The sequence below is a fragment of the Neofelis nebulosa genome, chromosome 4 (assembly GCF_028018385.1).
Source record: "Neofelis nebulosa isolate mNeoNeb1 chromosome 4, mNeoNeb1.pri, whole genome shotgun sequence".
Lineage (NCBI taxonomy): Eukaryota > Metazoa > Chordata > Mammalia > Carnivora > Felidae > Neofelis > Neofelis nebulosa.
Genome location: NC_080785.1, coordinates 87,638,831 through 87,657,580, shown reverse-complemented (window position 1 = coordinate 87,657,580; position 18,750 = coordinate 87,638,831). Strand labels below are relative to the sequence as shown.

General features: G+C 37.0%; 1 protein-coding gene and 1 non-coding gene across 2 annotated transcripts in view; one reads left to right on the top strand and one right to left on the bottom strand.

Annotated features, from left to right (window-relative positions):
* Positions 1-18,750, top strand: part of RSBN1L (round spermatid basic protein 1 like) — a 69,050-nt gene that overhangs the window by 11,068 nt on the left and 39,232 nt on the right. The window lies entirely within an intron of this gene.
* LOC131511183 (U6 spliceosomal RNA) lies at positions 13,278-13,387 on the bottom strand. Its single transcript, XR_009261387.1, has one exon. It is a non-coding gene; the product is annotated as a U6 spliceosomal RNA (small nuclear RNA).

The window sequence follows — 18,750 nt, the reverse complement described above, 5'->3', positions numbered from 1 at the left end:
AAATCACTAATGAACTTTATACCTTAAGAGGGAGCAAATAGCCACCATTTTTCAATTTTCTGCTTTGAGGATGATGAAAATATCAGAATTAGTAAATTCTGTCAGGCTGAGTTGGGCCACAAGCTGATACAATGAGTAATTGGATGCAGCTTGAGCTAGAATTTAAGCTACTTGAGGACAGAAACAATAACAATAATACCAATAGGTAACATTTACAGAACTGTACTCAGCACTTTTTTTTTTTTTCAACGTTTTTTATTTATTTTTGGGACAGAGAGAGACAGAGCATGAACGGGGGAGGGGCAGAGAGAGAGGGAGACACAGAATCGGAAACAGGCTCCAGACTCCGAGCCATCAGCCCAGAGCCCGACACGGGGCTCGAACTCATGGACCGCGAGATCGTGACCTGGCTGAAGTCGGACGCTTAACCGACTGCGCCACCCAGGCGCCCCAGTACTCAGCACTTTTATGTGTTTCTATCTAATTTTAACAACTTCTTTAAAGTTTAGTTAGATATTAGCCTTTTTTAAGTATTGTATGGAAGCTCAGAAAATTTAAGTAACCTGCCAAGGATATTAAATAAACAGGCAATCTAAGTTTTAGATCATTATGTAGTTTGACTTCAGAGCCCCAGCTCTACGCTATTGTGCAAACTGGGTTAATGTTTTTAAATCTCCTTCATCCAGAATTGCACCTTACATTGTGAGCTAGTTTACCAAATAACCAGACTTTGAAAGAAGAATAGGACTTAGGTAAATGGAGATGATGGAGACAGGCTTATTAGGGGGAATGGTATGAGCAAGATCGTAGAGACAGAAGCAGAAGTGTGGATGGCATGTTCAGTAGTCTGTGAATAGAACCATTCAGCTGGGATTGGTGATTTTGTACAAAGTTGGGAAATAACACACCATGCCAGTTGAAAGTTTGCCATGATATGCCTTCTATTTGCCAGGATAAGGAGTTCAGACTTCATTCTGTGGGCAACAGCAAAGCACAGTTTTTTTGGGGTTTTTTTTAATAGAGTGATAATTTATTCAAATTCGTATTTTAGGAATATTGATTTGTTAGCACTATGTAGGATGAATTGGCTGAGAGAAAAATTAGAGACAGGGATATTGGAGACTACTTTAGTAGTAAAGTGAAGTGATTTTAGTAGTAAGATGATTGGAACTCCTGGACATGGAAAGGAAAAGGTGTGTGTGTGTGTGTGTGTGTGTGTGTGTGTGTGTGTGTGTGTGTTGTAAGTTTATTTATTTATTTTGAGAGAGTGCTAGCAGGGCAGGGGCAGAGAGAGTAGGGAGAGAGAATCCCAAGCAGGCTCCTTGTTGTCAGCGCAGAGCCTGACACAGGGCTCCATCTCACAAATTGTGAGATCATGATCTGAGCTGAAATCAAGAGTCAGACACCCCAGAAAAGATTTTGAAAGGGAATGTATGATAGGGCTTCATAAATACAAATATATAGCAACAAAGGATTTATGTATTTAATTTTATTGTTTCAGATGGAGAAAATAAGCATATCATTGAAAAAATGTGGGTAAGCTTGCAGGAGACCTGGTTGGAAACGATGTATATAAGTTTGAGATACAATCAAGTACCTTATGTTAGAATTCTTATCACATGAAGCGCCAGTTAGTGGTGAGTCAATGTGTAAAGTTTAAAAATTAAAAAGAATTTTTTTTAATGTTTATTTTTGAGAGAGAGACAGACAAAGCATGAGCAGGGGAGGGACAGAGAGAATGAGAGACAAAGAATCCACAGCAGGCTCCAGGCTCTGAGCTGTCAGCACAGAGCTCTGGCTCAGGGCTCAAACCCATGAACTGTGAGATCATGACCAGAGCCAAAGTCGGATGCCCAACCGACTGAACCACCCAGGCTCCCCTAAAGTTTTAAAATGTTTAGGAGATTCTGTTCAGTGAGTGTGTGTATGTTTCAGTATTGGGTATGTGGAGGGGACCATTTTAAAAGTCACTGATAGTAGCAGGTAACAACCACTGTTTTTTTGTGAGGAACAAATAATTTCAGATCCTGTCTTAGTTCTTAGGTAACCAGCTGTTCATAGCCTTTAAAAGGGCTCTAAAAAAAAAATCAAGATTAGACATGGCCTAACAATTTAACAATTTATCTCACATTTGTCCTCCGTCTTCCAGCCTCCCCCACCATTTTTCTTATCTCTTTCCTTATCTTAGTATTTGGTTTAGTTTGGGGCTCTTTTACAGTACTCTTCTCTCTGACTTTGCTAATCTCCTTGTTGGTTTTCTAATGTCTGTTGTTAGCACTCCCCAAATCTTAGTTTAGTTTGGAGTTTTAGATCCATAGATTCAACTGCCTCCTTGACATAATCCCTATTAGATATTCCGTAGAGCTGTAAAATCAGTATGTTCAAAACCCATAGCCTTCCTTACTCAAATTTGTCTTGCTGTGTATGTTCTTTATCTCAATGCCATCATATATCTAGTGGCTCAAGCTTTAAAACTGGATTCTACACTTTACCTTTGTCTAACCTGTAGCCAAGTCTTGTCAGTTCTAATCACTATCTTTCATATATCTGTGTCCTTTCACTGTCCTTTCTAGTCTTAGTTCAAATTACCATTATCTCTACCCTAGATCATTATATAACTGCCTCTTTATTGGAATCCCTACTTCAGGTCTGTGATCTTTCAATTCGTTCTTCATGGTACAGCCTTAAGTGATAACTAGAGATCTGAATGCATATGTGATCATGTCACTTTTCTCTTTATGACATGATGTTCAAATCCCAAAATGTCCTCCAACTCTCTGAATGATCATATTCTTGTTTAGCTCTTCAGCTTCTCCTCAGTGCTCCTTGCTGCCTAGGACTTTCTGTACCCATTATTCTACCCTCCCTAGTTCCACATTTCTACTGCACCTAGCTAATGACTACACTCATCTATCAGGACTCCACATGAAAGGAAGGCCTTTGCTATTCTCTAGATTAGGTTAGGTCCCCTTGCTGTCTCTTCCCACGTCACCTTGCACTTCTTCTATCTTCTTCACTTCATTTTAATCAATTAATTGTCTTCTTCACTAGACATAACCTGTGAAAACTGGGGGCTGTGGTTCTCTTCTTTTTAGGTCAGGGTACCTCTGGGTCCTCAATAACTATTTCGGAAATGAATGAGTAATACTACGTGTCAGCCCTTTCTGCCTGCTCAGAAGAGATGTCTGCCTGTTATTCAGGAAAGTTTGGGCACGTATTTCCAACTAAGAATGGCAGAAAAGTGATAACGGGATGAGATGTTGACCAGCAACTCACAGACGATGGTAAAATTGTCAAGTGAGTACAAAAGGCAGGTATTAAGGGCACAGGAACTAGAAAGACTCTGTAGATGATACTAATTGTATTGTGTTTGACTCAGCTTGAGTTACCAGAATTGACATTTTATATACTCTAATGTCAAACAAATGAAGCTTATCAATACATTACACAAAGAGGATATTTTACGGTTTTAATCTGCATGTGTTTACCATATCTGTAATGGCATTATAAATGGAAATCCTTTTCCAGATTGTCAAAAAAGTTGAATCCTACACTGTCTTTTTCATGTTTGGTGTCTTTCATTTAGCATATTCCTTTTTTGAGATTTATCAGTGTTGTTGCAGTAATCAATTCATTCCTTTTTTTTTATTTTTTATTTATTTATTTTTTTAGAGAAAGAGTGAGTGTGAGCAGGGGAGGGACAGAGGGAGAGAATCTTAAGCAGATTCCACACTCAACATGGAGAACATTGGGCTCCATCTCATTCATGACCCCAGGGATCATGATCTGAGCCAAAATCAAATTTGGACACTTAACCGACTAAGCCACCCAGGCACCCCTCATTTCTTTTATTTCTGAGTAGTTCATTGCATAGAGATACCACAGTTTGTTTTTTCATTTCACCATTGATGGACATTTAGATTGTTTCTGGTTTTTGGGTTTTGTTTCTGCTACAATTGTTCACAGACGAATCTTGTAGTAGATGTATTTTTCATTCTCTTGAGCAAATATCTAGAAATGGGATTACTGGGTTGTATGGTAAGTTTATGTTTAACTTCATAAAAAACTGCCATACTTTTCTAAAGTTGCTGTACTTTTTTTCATACCCACCAACTTTTGATGTCAGTTTACTAAATCTTAGTCATCCTAGTGGGTGTAGCAGTATTTCATTGCAGTTTTAATTTGCAGTTCCCTAATGACTACTGATGTTGAACATCGTTTATGTACTTATTTTCCATCCTTGTCTCTTGTTTGGTGAAGTATCTGTTCAGATTATCTGTTATTCTTATTTTCAAATTGTGAGTGTTCTTTATTCTGTGTACAAGTTCTTTATCAGATATGTATTTCATGAATGTATTCTCCCATTCTGTGAATTTTCAGTCTCTTAATGTTGTCCTTCACACTTTTTCATAGCAGAAAAATTTAATTTTGATGAAGTCCACTTTATAATTTATTTTTTGTATGGAATGTGCTTTTTGTGTCTTAACTGAGAGGGCTTTGCCTAACCCAGGATCACAAGGGTTTTTCTCCTATGTTTTCTTTTAGATACTTTATAGTTTTAGGTTTTACCTTTAGGACTATAGTGCATTTTGAAAACTTCTGTATTTGAGGTTTGGATCAAAGTGCCCTTATTCTTACTTTTCCTTCTTGCTTAACTTGAGAATTATTTTGTAAAGTCCACTCTCCCAACCCACTAATCACTTAGGGTGTTTCATTAAATTTGTTGATTAAATTAAGGGCAGATTTTAATTACAGAATTTTCTTTATATTCAAAAGTTACATGTATGTTTTGGGGCACCTAGGTGGCTCAGTTGGTTAAGCATCCACCTTCAGCTCAGGTCATGATCTTGTGGTTCATGACTTCGAGCCCTGTGTTGGGCTCTGTGCTGATACCTCAGCCTGGAGCCTGCTTTGGATTCTATGCCTCCCTCTCTCTCTGCCCCTTTCCTACTCATGCTCTGTCGCTCAAAAATAAACGTTTAAAATAAAAAAAAAGGGGGGGGGCACCTGGGTGGCTCAGTCATTTTGAGCATCTGACTTCGGCTCGGGTCATGATCTCAGGGCTTATGGGTCAAGCCCTGTGTTGAGCTCTGTGCTGACAGCTTGGAGCCTGGAGCCTGCTTCAGATCTGTGACTCCTCTCTGTCCCTCCCGGGCTCACACTCTGTCTCTCAAAAATAAATATTAAAAAAAAAAAAAAAATTTTAAAAGTTACATGTATGTCTTTACCTACCCTTATATTCTTTTTTTTTTCTTTTAATATTTATCTCTGAGTGAGAGAGATAGAGATGTGAGTGGGGGAGGGGCAGAGAGAGAGGGAGACACAGAATCTGAAGCAGGCTCCAGGCTCTGAACTGTCAGCACAGAGTCCAATGCAGGGCCCAAACTCACAAACCGTGAGATTATGACCTGAGCCAAAGTCAGATGCTTAATCAACTCCACCACCCAGGTACCCTGACCTACCCTTGTATTGTTATATGTCTCCATAAAGTGTACTGATTTTTAATACAGATTATGAGTTTTCATCTGGCATTTTATTTTATTTTGGGGAGTTTCTTCCAGATTGTTACTGGTATATAAGAAAGCTTTTGGGTTTTCTACATACACTTAGTAGTTGGGTATGTAATTATATAATAGTGAAAGGCTACCAATTCTTCATAATCAGGAACAGTTGAATTACAGTATGATACTTAGTAATACTCAGGAAGTTATGGTACTCCTTGTGGTACTTCAAGCATTGTGTTTGTCTTTGAAATCTGAGATCTCTATTAGCACGGTATAACTATTCAGCTTGACAAATATTTTTAGTGCTTAGGTGCTGTGGTAGGTTTTAATAAAAAGACAAAAACAACAATATAAAGCTTCTGCCTTCAAGTACCTTAATCTAGCAGGATACTAGAAAAAGTAATTATTAGTGCAGTAAGTTGAATACCACAAGACAAATGGAAAGTAGAGGTGGTACTTGTGGAAATGCAGGTAGGCAGGGAGGATGGGATTTTTGAGCGAATCTTTGAAGGATAGTGTGGTAGGATTTCAGTAAAGAGATGAAGGAATTTAGGTGGAGAGCTTTATTTGAAGTGTAACATTCATAGAATTGGATAGGAATTGGATAGGAAAACACGTATACAATGTCATAAAACAAAGAAGGAAATAATTTCTAGATATTTGATTCTCTTTGTAGCTCTGACATTATATATTGCTAAACATCTTTATTTTAGCTCTTGACTCTTATTTTTGAGAGAGAACGTGTGTGTGCATGCACAAGTGGCAGAGGGGTGGGGGGGGAGAGAAAGAAGGAATAGAAAGAAAAGAAAAGAAAATCTTAAGTAGGTTCCATGCCCAGTATCGAGTCTGACATGGGGCTCTATTTCACAACTGTAGATCATGACCTGAGCCCAAGTCAAGAGTCTGACGCTCAACTGACTGAGCCACCCAGGTGCCCCATAACTTTTTAAAATTTAGAACTTTAATTGGTTGCATGAAAAAACATAAGCGTATATAATAAAAGCAATGATTCTCATATATGCTGTTATCATTATACAAAAAGAACTATATAGTTTACTGTTTGCATTATAGAATATAGTTTTAATTAAAGTAATTGTGTAATGTTGACTTAGAGGTCTAGAATGCCCCTGGTTGTATGTGGGTCACATTTTATATGACAGCTGTAGTATAAAATTCAATGAATACAGTGATTTAATTTATAATCTAGATACCAAATATAATGTCTCGCTACTTTATATCTTTCTTTTATAATATATAGAGAGGAGAGGAAGTATTTACTTCTGTTTTAGAAGCAGGTCTTCCTGGTAGATTAGTGAAGAAAACCTGACCTGAAATTTTTAATTATGGTACAAGAAGGAGCCCAGACCACTGTTTCATGTTATGCCTGGTTTGGCTTTCATGTAGGTACATCTATATTAATTTTTTTGTTCTCCTTTTAGGGATTGTATTCTTGTGATTATTACTATACTATTATTATTTTGTCAGTGTATGCATATTACTAAATGCTTTCCTAATCTATTTATATTTAATGATGATAGCTACTTTTGTCAAGTGCCTGCAATATAAACTGGGGATAGTTGGAAATAATGCATATGTTGCCTTTAATCCTCATAAAAAGTCTGAAAAGATAAGTGCTGTGATCTTTAACAATTAATACTGAGGCACAACGTAATTAGTAAGTAATTTGTGTCAGTGAGTGGCAGAACTGGAAATTAAATATGTCTAATTACAAAGCCTGAGTTATTTCCAACATATTACAGTACATTTAGAGTTTCTTAATACACAGCTGTCTTAAACTATATCATTTTCAACATTCTCTTCCTTGTTTTTTTGGTCTCAATATGTTAGCCAAAGCAGCCTGCCTTTCCCTGAATAGTAAGAGATAAGTATTGTACAATCTGAACTTCCTCATAATATGTTCAGGCAGAAACATTTTTTGCATTACTGTACAAAATATAGGACATCGTTGCTGTATGAGTCATTATACTAAGTTTTTTCCCCTTCATAAGAAAATAGAAGCACAGAATTGGGAAACACTAGAAGAGAAAGGGTCATCAGAGCTCAGTGAGCAGAAGCCCCTGATTTGCAAGTACAAGCAGCAGAAGCTTGCAGCCCTCTCACAGGTTAGCAGTTCCCAAGTCCTTCGGTTCTTACTTACTGGAACTGCACAAGTCTTTCACATCTCAGGGTTCATGACATGTAGCAGTTTTTACAATTAGGTCCATGAAGACCTTTCACTCTTTTAGCATTTTCCCCTCACTATGGATGAGCAGACAACTCCAGAGGAGGCATCAGGTATTTTAAATACCATCTGCCTCATGCCTGTCACATCTCAGCCGTCCTTTAATTGGAAAGGAAGGTTTTCTTCTTTGCCTTCCAAGTTTCTGAAACCCATTTCTATGTTATTCCTTCCCCTGTAATGTTACTATATCCTTATGAAGATGTAATGCGGAAGAGGTAGAAGTGGTGCTGCTTCCGTGTGCAGGTTTAAGTTAGGAACTATCTACGATTAGCTAAATTCAATGAAACATTTGTGGTCCAAAGAATTATTGTATGTTTTTGGTTTTCTTTCCTATAGTGTAGTAATAGGAGCTTTTAACTCCTATTGGACCTGTTTGGGAGTTTTCCTAGTTCTGCCACTTAGTCTCTGTGCATGAGAACATCTTATCTGCTCTGAGCCCTGACTTTTATTCTCTATAAAATGAGGAGAATAAGTGAAATCTTTAATTTTTTCCTATGAAAAAAACTAATTTTGTGGAAGACTTTCTGGCAACTGTCCCGCTTCAACACTATCTTATTGATTTTTGTCAGAGCTCTATTTTTTATTACTTATTTTTAGAGTCATATAAAATACTGATAAAAGCATTTACTTTCTTAAATTATGTCACAGTTTCTCTAATTTGTCCTCTGCTTCTTTCTTAAATGATTCAACAAACACTTACTGCCTGCCATATGTTTGGTATTGTGTAGGGGAATGCAGAGAGAAAAGTTGTTTGTATTTCTTTCCTTCAAGATGTATAATTTAATTGGAAAGATTATTAGCTGCAATGTAAGAGACACTTTGTATTGTTACTCATCTTGTTTCTGTTTCTGCGTTTTGCTTTTTTTTGGGGGGTGTCTTCTCTGATTGCTGACCCTTCAGATGATTATTGGTAATAATTTGCTCCTACTTATATTAACCGTTTTTCTTTTGCCCTCTGGAATCCTCATTCATTTTTAGCATCAATTATGTGCAAAACACTATTCTGGGTTCTATAGAAGACAACAAAGATACATTAGATATAATAACCAAGAAAGAGTTTATAATCCAACAGAGCAGATAAAAAAGGTACACAAACAATTCAAATCATAAGAGAGGGAGAAGAAGGCAGTGGTCATTTCAAGTTGAAGGGACCAAAGAGTCCTTAATGAAAAGCTGAATTTCAGGTAGATTCTTGCAGAATGTGTAGGATTTTGGTCAACAAGAATTGAGATGGGCAAAGGCATCCTAACTAAATGGTATTAACAAAAATATTGGAGTAAGTTGTACTAATGAATCAGTCTGGAATCTTGTGTAGATATACATGTGGTTGAAGAGTAGAAGAAATTAAAATGTGTCTTGAATATGTAGATTCTTGAATGGCATACTGTGGGAATTTTCTCTTTTTATGTAGGGTGGTTTTGTTCATTTGTTTAAAGTAGAAGAGAGTGACATGATCAACTATATTTTCAAGGAATATTTTTTGGTCACTGCTGAGTGGATTGGTGGAGAGAGAAACTGTAAGTAGGAAGATCACTTGTTTCAAAAGATAAGTAATCAGTTATGGAAAGGGAAAGGAAGATAGACATATTTCAATGGAAAAATAGACTGAACTGAGAAAGTGATTTAATGTTAGGGAAAGTTATTATATATAATATATATGTTATTATATTATATATAATATGTTATTGTATATAATATTATAACGTTAAGGAAGTATTATAAAGGTTTTTGAGAATTTTTTGAATTTGGATGTTGGAGGATGTTGTGCCATTAACATAAACAAGGAATTAAAAGGAGAGCTTGAACTTTATTTATATGAGAAAGATGGTAATTTTAATGTTAAGTATTTCTTTTCTTTTTTTTTTTTTAAGATTTAAAAACATTAAGTAATCTCTTTACCCAGTGTAAGGCTCAATCTAACTCACAACCTTGAGATTAAGAGTCACATGCTCTGCTAACTGAACCAGCCAGGCATCCCAAGTTGTTAAATACTTCTTTTTTTTCTTTTAATAGTTTTATTTTATTTTCTTTTATTTTCTTTTCTTTTATTTTCTTTTCTTTTATTTTATTTTATTTTATTTTATTTTATTTTTATTTTGAGAGAGCGCCAGCAGGGAAGAGGGGCAGAGGGAGAGAATCTCAAGCAGGCCCCATGCTTAGCATGGAGCCCAGTGTGGGGCTTGATCACATGACCCTGGGATCATGACTTGAGCTGAAATCAAGAGTCTAGTGCTCAACCTGCTGAGCCACCCAGGCACCCCCCAAGGTGTTAAATATTTCTTATGGAAATAAGTGGTAGAGCTTGGCCAAGAGGCTGAGTTGAGATATTAGTCTGAGGATTCATTTACCTAACGGTTATAGTTTGAATCATAGGAATGCATTTTCTTCAATGGCAAAAGAAGAGAGAAAGAAGCATGCCCAAGGTAGATCCTAATGAGAATGTGCAAGTTTTGATGGTAGGATCGTGAGTTACTGAGTAGACAGGATAGTGCAGTACCACTGAGACTTAGGGAGGAATTTTGAAGAAGAGGTTAGTAGGGGCGCCTGGGTGGCGCAGTCGGTTAAGCGTCCGACTTCAACCAGGTCACGATCTCGCGGTCCGTGAGTTCGAGCCCCGCGTCAGGCTCTGGGCTGATGGCTCGGAGCCTGGAGCCTGTTTCCAATTCTGTGTCTCCCTCTCTCTCTGCCCCTCCCCCGTTCATGCTCTGTCTCTGTCTGTCCCAAAAATAAATAAAAAACGTTAAAAAAAAAAATTTAAAAAAATAAATAAATAAAAAAAAAAAAAAAAGAAGAGGTTAGTAATGTCTTTTGCAGTAAGGACCAAGAAAAAAGGGCTGAGAAGGCATTGCTCCCCTTTTTACTATATCCTTTATCTTTCTCTTTCCATTTTTGTAATGTTACCTTTCCTTCTACTTCCCCACTTAAATTCTGTATTATTTCTCTTTTTCTTCTATTTATTGCTTATTTTCAGATCTATTTCTAGCTATACTTACTCCTATCTGGGGAAGGTGTTTAAGGAGATCAGTGTTGTTGTTCAGACTAACTGATTTCATAGACTGTATTATTACAGTGTGAATCATGGCACATACCCAAAGCAGGAAAAACTCATAGCGTGAAGCCTATTTGAGGTTTGTGGTACAAGAATGTATTGTAACTGAAGTCTTCAGTAGAAAATTCTACCAACACTCCTTAAGAACAGGTAGTGTGGAGGGGCTCCTGGGTGACTTAGTCGGTTAAGCGGCCGACTTCGGCTCAGGTCATGATCTCACAGTCCGTGAGTTCGAGCCCCGCGTCGGGCTCTGTGCTGACTGCTCAGAGCCTGGAGCCTGCTTCAGATTCTGTGTCTCCCTCTCTCTCTGACCCTCCCTCGTACATGCTTTGTCTCTCTGTGTCTCAAAAATATAAATAAACATTAAAAAAAAAAAAAGAACAGGTAGTGTGGATTTTTATGACACTTTATTTTTTTTATTTTATTAATTTTTATTTATTTATTCATTCATTTATTTATTTATTTTGAGAGAGAGAAAGAGTGCAAGTGAGGGAGGGGCAGAGACACACACACACACACACACACACACACACACACAATCTGAAGCAGGCTTCAGGCTCTGAGCTGTTAGCACAGAGACTGACGCAGGGCTCGAACTCAGGGACCACAAGATCATTAAACTGAGCTGAAGTCGGATGCTTACCTGAACCACCCAATGCCCCTATTTTATTTACTTTTTTAATGTTTGTTTATTTTTGAGAGAGAGAGAGCGTGAGCGGGAAGGGGACAGAGAGGGAGACACAGAACTTGGAGTGGGCTCTAGGCTACACGCTATTAGCATAGAGCATGACACTGGGCTCAAACTCCCAAACCATGAGATCATGACCAAAGCCGAAGTCGGGTGCTTAACCGACTGAGCCACACAGGTGCCCCTTTTTTTTACTTTTAATTATTATTTGTTAATGTAAGCTCTATGCCCATGGGAGGAGTTGAACTCAAGACCCTGAGATCAAGAGTTTACTGAGTAAGCCAGCCAGGCACCCCTCTGACAACGTCTTTTAAAAAAAAAAAATCTAATGAATCTACATGAAGATCCTTCTTTATACAGAATTCTGTGGTTTAATGAGTCATTTATGGATTTCTCTCTTTTCCTTAAAAGCTATTAAATCTAACAAGTAGTACATGCATATATACATATTGAGAATAGATGTATAATTGCATCATATTTTCTCCTTTTGTTCTTTTTGTTAACTATAACATAACCTTGAGATAATGTATATAAAAGTGAAGTAGAAATACACTTGAACAATTTTAATGAAATAAGGAATTTGGAAAAAGTAACATTATTTTCATGTGTGTTTGTGTGTTAGGTTACATATTCACTCTTTTATTTTGAAGTGTTTTTTTTTTTTCTTATTTCTTTCCTTCTGATGCACCTTGAGTGATTCTAAATCTTTAAAAAAAAATTTTTTTTTTTAATGTTAATTTATTTTTGAGAAAGAAAGAGACACAGAATGCAAGCAGGGGAGAGACAAAGAGAGAGGGAGACACAATGCAAAGAAGGCTCCATCCAGGCTGTGAGCTGTCAGCACAGAGCTCAACACAGGGCTCAAACCCACAAGCCATGAGATCAGGACCTGAGTCAAAGTTGGATGCTTAACTGACTGAGCCACCCAGGTGCTCAACTGTAAATCTAGTTAAAAAAAATTTGTCTAAACATGAAATTATCAGTTCTTCTTTCAGGAAAGAGATGTATGCTAACAACTTAATTACATAAGTATAAATATGAATCCCTTTCTGTTGTAGAAATTTCAGATAATTTAGAATTACCTAAAATAAGAATCAGTAGTTCCTTTTGGAGCACCTGGGTGGCTCAGTTGATTAAGCGTCTGACTCTTGATCTCAGCTCGGGTCATGATCTCACAGTTTGTGAGTTCAAGCCCCGCATCAGGCTCTGCACCGTGCAGAGCCTACTTGGGATTCTGTCTCTTCTTCTTTCTGCCATCCCCCGCTTGTGCGTGCGTGCATTCTCTCTCTCTCTCTCTCTCTCTCTCTCTCTGTCTCTCTCTCTCAAAATAAATAAGTAAATAAAAAAAATTTTTTAAGTTCTTTTGTTCCTTCCATAGGAGCAAACCTGTTAGGTATTTTGTGTTCTTCCTTCCAGATTTTTTTCAATGCATTTACATATGTACATGTGTACATATACATGCACAGAAAAGAATATGTAGCCTATTTTCAAAAGCCTAAATATTCTACCACTTTTGTCCAACTTGCTGTTTTTATTTAACAGTGTCTTGGAACTCTGTCCATTACATAGAGTGAAATTTATCTACACATGCACACAAACTGCATGTGTCTGTGTTACGTATGCATGTATAGTTGACACACAGTGTCACATTAGCCTCATGCACAAACCTGTGTGTGTCTGTGTATTTGACTATGGTTGACATACAATGGCACTTTGGCCTCAGGTGTACAAAATAGTGATTTGACAGTTTATACATATGCTGTGATCACCACAAGTACAGCCACTGTCTGTCCCATAAATATGGAATGCTTCATGAATTTGCATGTCATTCTTGCTTGGGGCCATGCTAATCTTCTCTGTATCATTCCAATTTTAGTATATGTGCTGCTGAGGCAAGCAAGCACTATATTTCTTTCTTACAATTAAGTTTTTCCTTTATAAATTTAGATAAATATAAGTTTTATTAAGCTTTCAATTTTGGAATAGCTTTACATTTATAGAAAAATTTTCTCTTGAAATTTTCTCACTTTCTCTTGTTCTTGAAATTTTATATTTGTATGATACATTTGTCACAATTAATGAACGAATATTGATATATTATCATTAACCAAAGTACATACTTTATTCAGGTTTCCTTAGTTTTTACCCAGTGTCCTTTTTTAAAAAAGTTTATTGGGGCACCTGGGTGGCTCAGTTGGTTAAGCGTCTGACTCTTGATTTTGGCTCAGGTCATGATCTCGCATTTCGTGGGTCCAAGCCCTGCATTGACAGCTCAGAACCTGGAGCCTGGTTCAGATTCTGTGTCTCCTTCTCTCTCTGCCCCTCCCCCACTGGCACTGTCTCTGTCTCTCAAAAATAAATGTTAAAGAAAAAATTTTTTAAGTTTATTTTTGAGAGAGGGAGGGAGAGTGAGTGGGTGAGGGGGAGAGGGAGAGAGAGAATCCCAAGCAGGCTTTGTACTGTCAGCATAGAGCTGGCATAGGGCCAGATCTCATGAATTGTGAGATCATGACCTGAGCCAAAATCAGAAGTCATATGTTAAACTGACTGAGCCACCCAGATGCCCCCCATAATGTCTTTTTTTCTGTTCAGGGATCCCACCCAGGGTACCACGTTACATTTAGTCATTATGTCTGTTTAGGCTCTTCTTGGCTACAGCAATTGCTTAGATTTTTCTTGCTTTTGATTATCTTGATAGTTTCAGGAGTACTGGTCAGGCATTTTATAAAATGTCCCTCAATTGGGATCTGTCTGATGGTTTTCTCACGACTGGAATGGGGAGATGGGTTTTTGAAAGGAAGGCCATGACTTTGTAAATTTTAAAAATAAAATTTAATCTAAAAAATCAAATCGGGATGCTTTGGTGTCTCAGTTGGTTAGGTATTCAACTCTTGATTTCTGCTGAGGTCATGATTTCACAGTTTATGGGATCGAGCCCCACATTGGGCTCTGTGCGGGTGTGGAGGCTGCTTAAGATATATTCTCATTCTCTCTCTCTCTCTCTCTCTCTCTCTCTCTCTCCCTCTCCCTCTCCCTCTCCCTCCCTCTCCCTCTCCCTCTCCCTCTCCCTCTCCCTCTCCCTCTCCCTCTCCCTCTCCCTCTCCCTCTCCCTCTCCCTCTCCCCATCCTCTGCTCTTGTTGTCTCTCTGTTTCTCAAAAAATAAAATTATTAAAAATTAAATACTGAAAGGTTTATAATGAGAAATGGCCCTAACTCTTTGCATTCCCTACCCCTACCCCCAGTTGTTAACTCTTTTAGTTCTCATCGTTTAATTCCAAATTTCTGAATAAAATGCTCATAGTGGCTTTTATTTTTTGACTGATCGGTTTTAGACACACTATATTGCATTCTTGTTAAGGGTAATAAGAATTTAGCACTTTTATAACCTAGCTTCTTTCCTAACCAGTGATTTCATAAAACTTAAAGTGCAATAATCAGTGCCTATTATGACTTTGCAAATACTGTTCAATGCAAATCAGAGATCCTTTTCTGTATGGCCTTCTGGATTTTCATAATAGTTAAAAATGGCCTTTCTTTTCATACATATTGGTCCCTGACTTACAGTGACTTGGAATTTTTTGACTAGATGATAGTGCAAAAGTGATATAATTCAGTAAAAACTATATTTTTGAATTTTGATCTTTTCCAGGGCTAGTAATATGTGGTAGGGTACTCTCTGGTGATGCTGGGTGTGGCAGTGAGGTGAACTCCCCATCAACCATGGAGTCATGAGGGTTAACAACCCATATGCTTACAACCATTCTGTCTCCATACAGCCATTGTGTTTTTCACTTTCAGTGAAATATTCAATAAATTACTTGAGATATCCAACACTTTATTATAAAATAGGCTTTGTGTTGGATGATTTTGTCCAACTGTAGGCTAATGTAAGGGTTCTGAGCATGTTTGTTAAATTAGGTGTATTAAATGCATTTCTGACTTAATGAAAAAAAATGTTTCTTTGGTTTTTTGTTTTTTTTTTAACATTTATTTATTTTTGCAAGAGTGAGAGAGCAGGAACAGGGTACAGGCAAAGAGAGAGAGGTAGATACAGAATCTGAAGCAGGTTCCAGGTTCTGAGCTGTCAGCACAGAGCCCTCTGTGAGGCTCAAACCCATGAATTATGAGATCATGACCTGAGGCCAAAGTCGGACACTTAACTGTGAACCATGGTTGGTGAACCACCGACACCCCAGTATTTTCAATTTACAATGAAAGGGTTTATTGGGACGAAATCCCATTATAAGTCCAGGAAGTTCTATTTATATGTATTGGCATCTTCATTTTCTGCCCTATTCTTTGTGTTCTGTAGTAAGAGATAATCTGGCAATTCCCTTTTATTCTTGGAGGTGGTTTCTGCAGTGCTTTATACCTGAACTGGTTATTCTTTAAGCCAACTACACAGTTTTCATACTGATACTTTCTTGTGTGCCTTCCTGTGGTGGGTCTCCTGTTTCCTTGGTCTCATGCCGTTTTCCTTTTCCTTCTTTGTTTACTCCTTAATTTACTTAAGCGTATCCTAAGAAAGGGGGTGTGTGTGGTAACAATGTTTGAATTTTTGCTTGTGTGATCATGTCTTCCATTGTACTTGGTTGATAGTTTGACAGATCCTATAATTCTAGGTTAAACATTACTTTCATTCAGCATTCTGAAGGCACTTGTCCTATTGCTCTCTACCATCTACTATTGTGTTGAGTTCCACACTGTTATCTGATCTTTTATGTGAGATCTGGTTTTTTGTGTTTTTTTTTAATTCCTCAGGAGGCTTTTAGGATCTTCTCTTGAAACTAAAATTTCATGATGATGTGCTTGGTGTGTATGTGGAGAGGGGGGCTACCACTGTGAATTCCATTCTTTGTTCTCCTCTCTCTCTCTTTTTTTTTTTTTTTTTTTTTTTTTTTTTTTTTAATTTAAGTAATCTCTGCACCCTGCAGGGGGCTCAAACTCATGACCCTGAGGTCGAGTTCCATGCTCTTCCAACTGAGCTCCTGTGCTCATCCCGTAAAGTTTGGTGACTCATTTTTTCTGAGAAAATTTCTCATTTATTCATTTTGATATTTTCCTTCCCTGTAAAATTCTATTTTTCTTTTCTGAAATTTCAGTTAATTTGATATTGGATCTCCTGAAGAGATCCTTTAGGTAACCTTTTTTTCTGCTGTTTTCCACTTTGTCTTGTTGCTCTCTTTTTGGAAGATTATCTCAACTTTACCTTCATGTTTTTAGCTTTTCAGTTTTGCTATTGTATTTTTCTTAAGATTTTATTTTATTTTTAAAGTAATCTCTACACCCAACATGGGACTCAAACTCCCAACCCTGAGATCAAAGAGTGATATGCTCCACTACTGGACCAGACAGGCACCCCTTTGCTACTGTGTTTTTATTTTATTTTTTATTCAAAAAATTTTTCAATGTTTATTTATTTTTAAGAGACAGAGCACAAGTGGGGGAGGACACTCAACTGCCTGAGCCACCCAGGCACCACAGTTTTATATTGTTTTGTGTTCCTTTGAACACTGGTAAGGTTGAAATTTTTTTATGTCCTTTGCACCTTTTTCTATTTTCTCTTTTTTATTAAAAATTTTTTTATTTCTTTTTATTTTTATTTAATTAATTAATTTATTTATTTTAATTTTTTTTTTTTAATGTTTATTTATTTTTGAGACAGAGAGAGACAGAGCATGAACAGGGGAGGGTCAGAGAGAGAGGGAGACACAGAATCCGAAACAGGCTCCGGACTCTGAGCTGTCAGCACAGAGCCCGATGTGGGGCTCGAACCCACGGACCGCAAGATCATGACCTGGGCTGAAGTCGGACGCTCAACCGACTGAGCCGCCCAGGCACCACAGTTTTATATTGTTTTGTGTTCCTTTGAACACTGGTAAGGTTGCAATTTTTTTATGTCCTTTGCACCTTTTTCTATTTTCTCTTTTTTATTAAAAATTTTTTTTATTTCTTTTTAAAATTCTTTATTGTTTTATCATCTGTACACTCAACATGGGGTTCAAACTTATGACCCCAAGATCGAGAGTCACATGCTTTTCCTACTGTTACTTTCTTTTTCTTAGTTTTTTAGATGTTATGTTGTAAGAATTCTTCATAAAAGAGAAATTACCCCATTGTCTTTCAGGGAAAATTATTAGCCTTTATTGAGACTTAGAAAAATTGTGGAACCCTAATGTTTTTGGAGGAGCAACTTCATAAATCTCAGGATTTTTTGTCAGAAACAACCAGGGTAGTTAGAAGGGGAAATAAATTTGAGGAACTACTCCTGGATGGCTTTAAGGGCTAAGAATTTCCTTCCTTGCTGTGGTATGGCTAGGAAAAGAAGGAAGAATTAATAAAGATCAACGTAGAGCACATAAAAGGAAAGTCACAATGTGCTTCAGAAAATAACAGTAATTTACTATATCACAGGACCTGTTTTGTGTATCAAACAAGCATTTATTGAGGTAGAGTCTTTTCTACTCTCAAGGATAAACTATATACTGGTGGGGGAGGATTGATTATAAGGAGAAAGATAAGTTTATAACTAGAAAGAATACAGTGTGAAACTTGTTTTAATAGGGCTAGAGATAGAGAACCTGCATACTGTTGTATACAGTATAGTATTGATGGACCTGGTCTAATTTCTTAGGACAGAGCAGATGAGAATGAGCCTATTGGTGACTGCCAGAAGTTATAGCTGTCACCTCTTGTATGTGGAATGATAAATGACAGCTAAGGCAATAAAAATTAAATGATACTCAAATACTGTTTTTTAGTTTTGAACAGGTAAATTTTGTTTTGTTTTTGAATTCATCAATATGAGTGTGATAGTGAGAGTTTAAATTTTTGTCATAATGAAAAGACTATATTTCCTAGATTTTTGAAAGCAGGGAAGTATAATACATTTTTGAAAATTATTAGAATGATTAAAAAACAGTGGCAGTCTTCTGTTATGTAGGAACTGTGAATTTATTCTGAAGATTCCAGATAAATGGATTGTTGGTGTATTAGAAATCTCTCAAAAGGATTCTCTAACAATGCTTTTTATAAGTTCTACTTCCTTTATACTGGACCGATTCACCTAATATTTGTTTATGTGTGTGTGCGTTTTCATTCTATATTATAATGACTGTAATACTGGTGGAGACTAGTAAATTTTATAACAAGATGAAAACAATGATTTTATTATTTAAGAACCGGTCTTTTTTTGTTTGTTTGTTTGTTTTAAGAACTGGTTTTCCATAGTGGTACCAACAGTACCAACAGTAAGAATCTTACCAA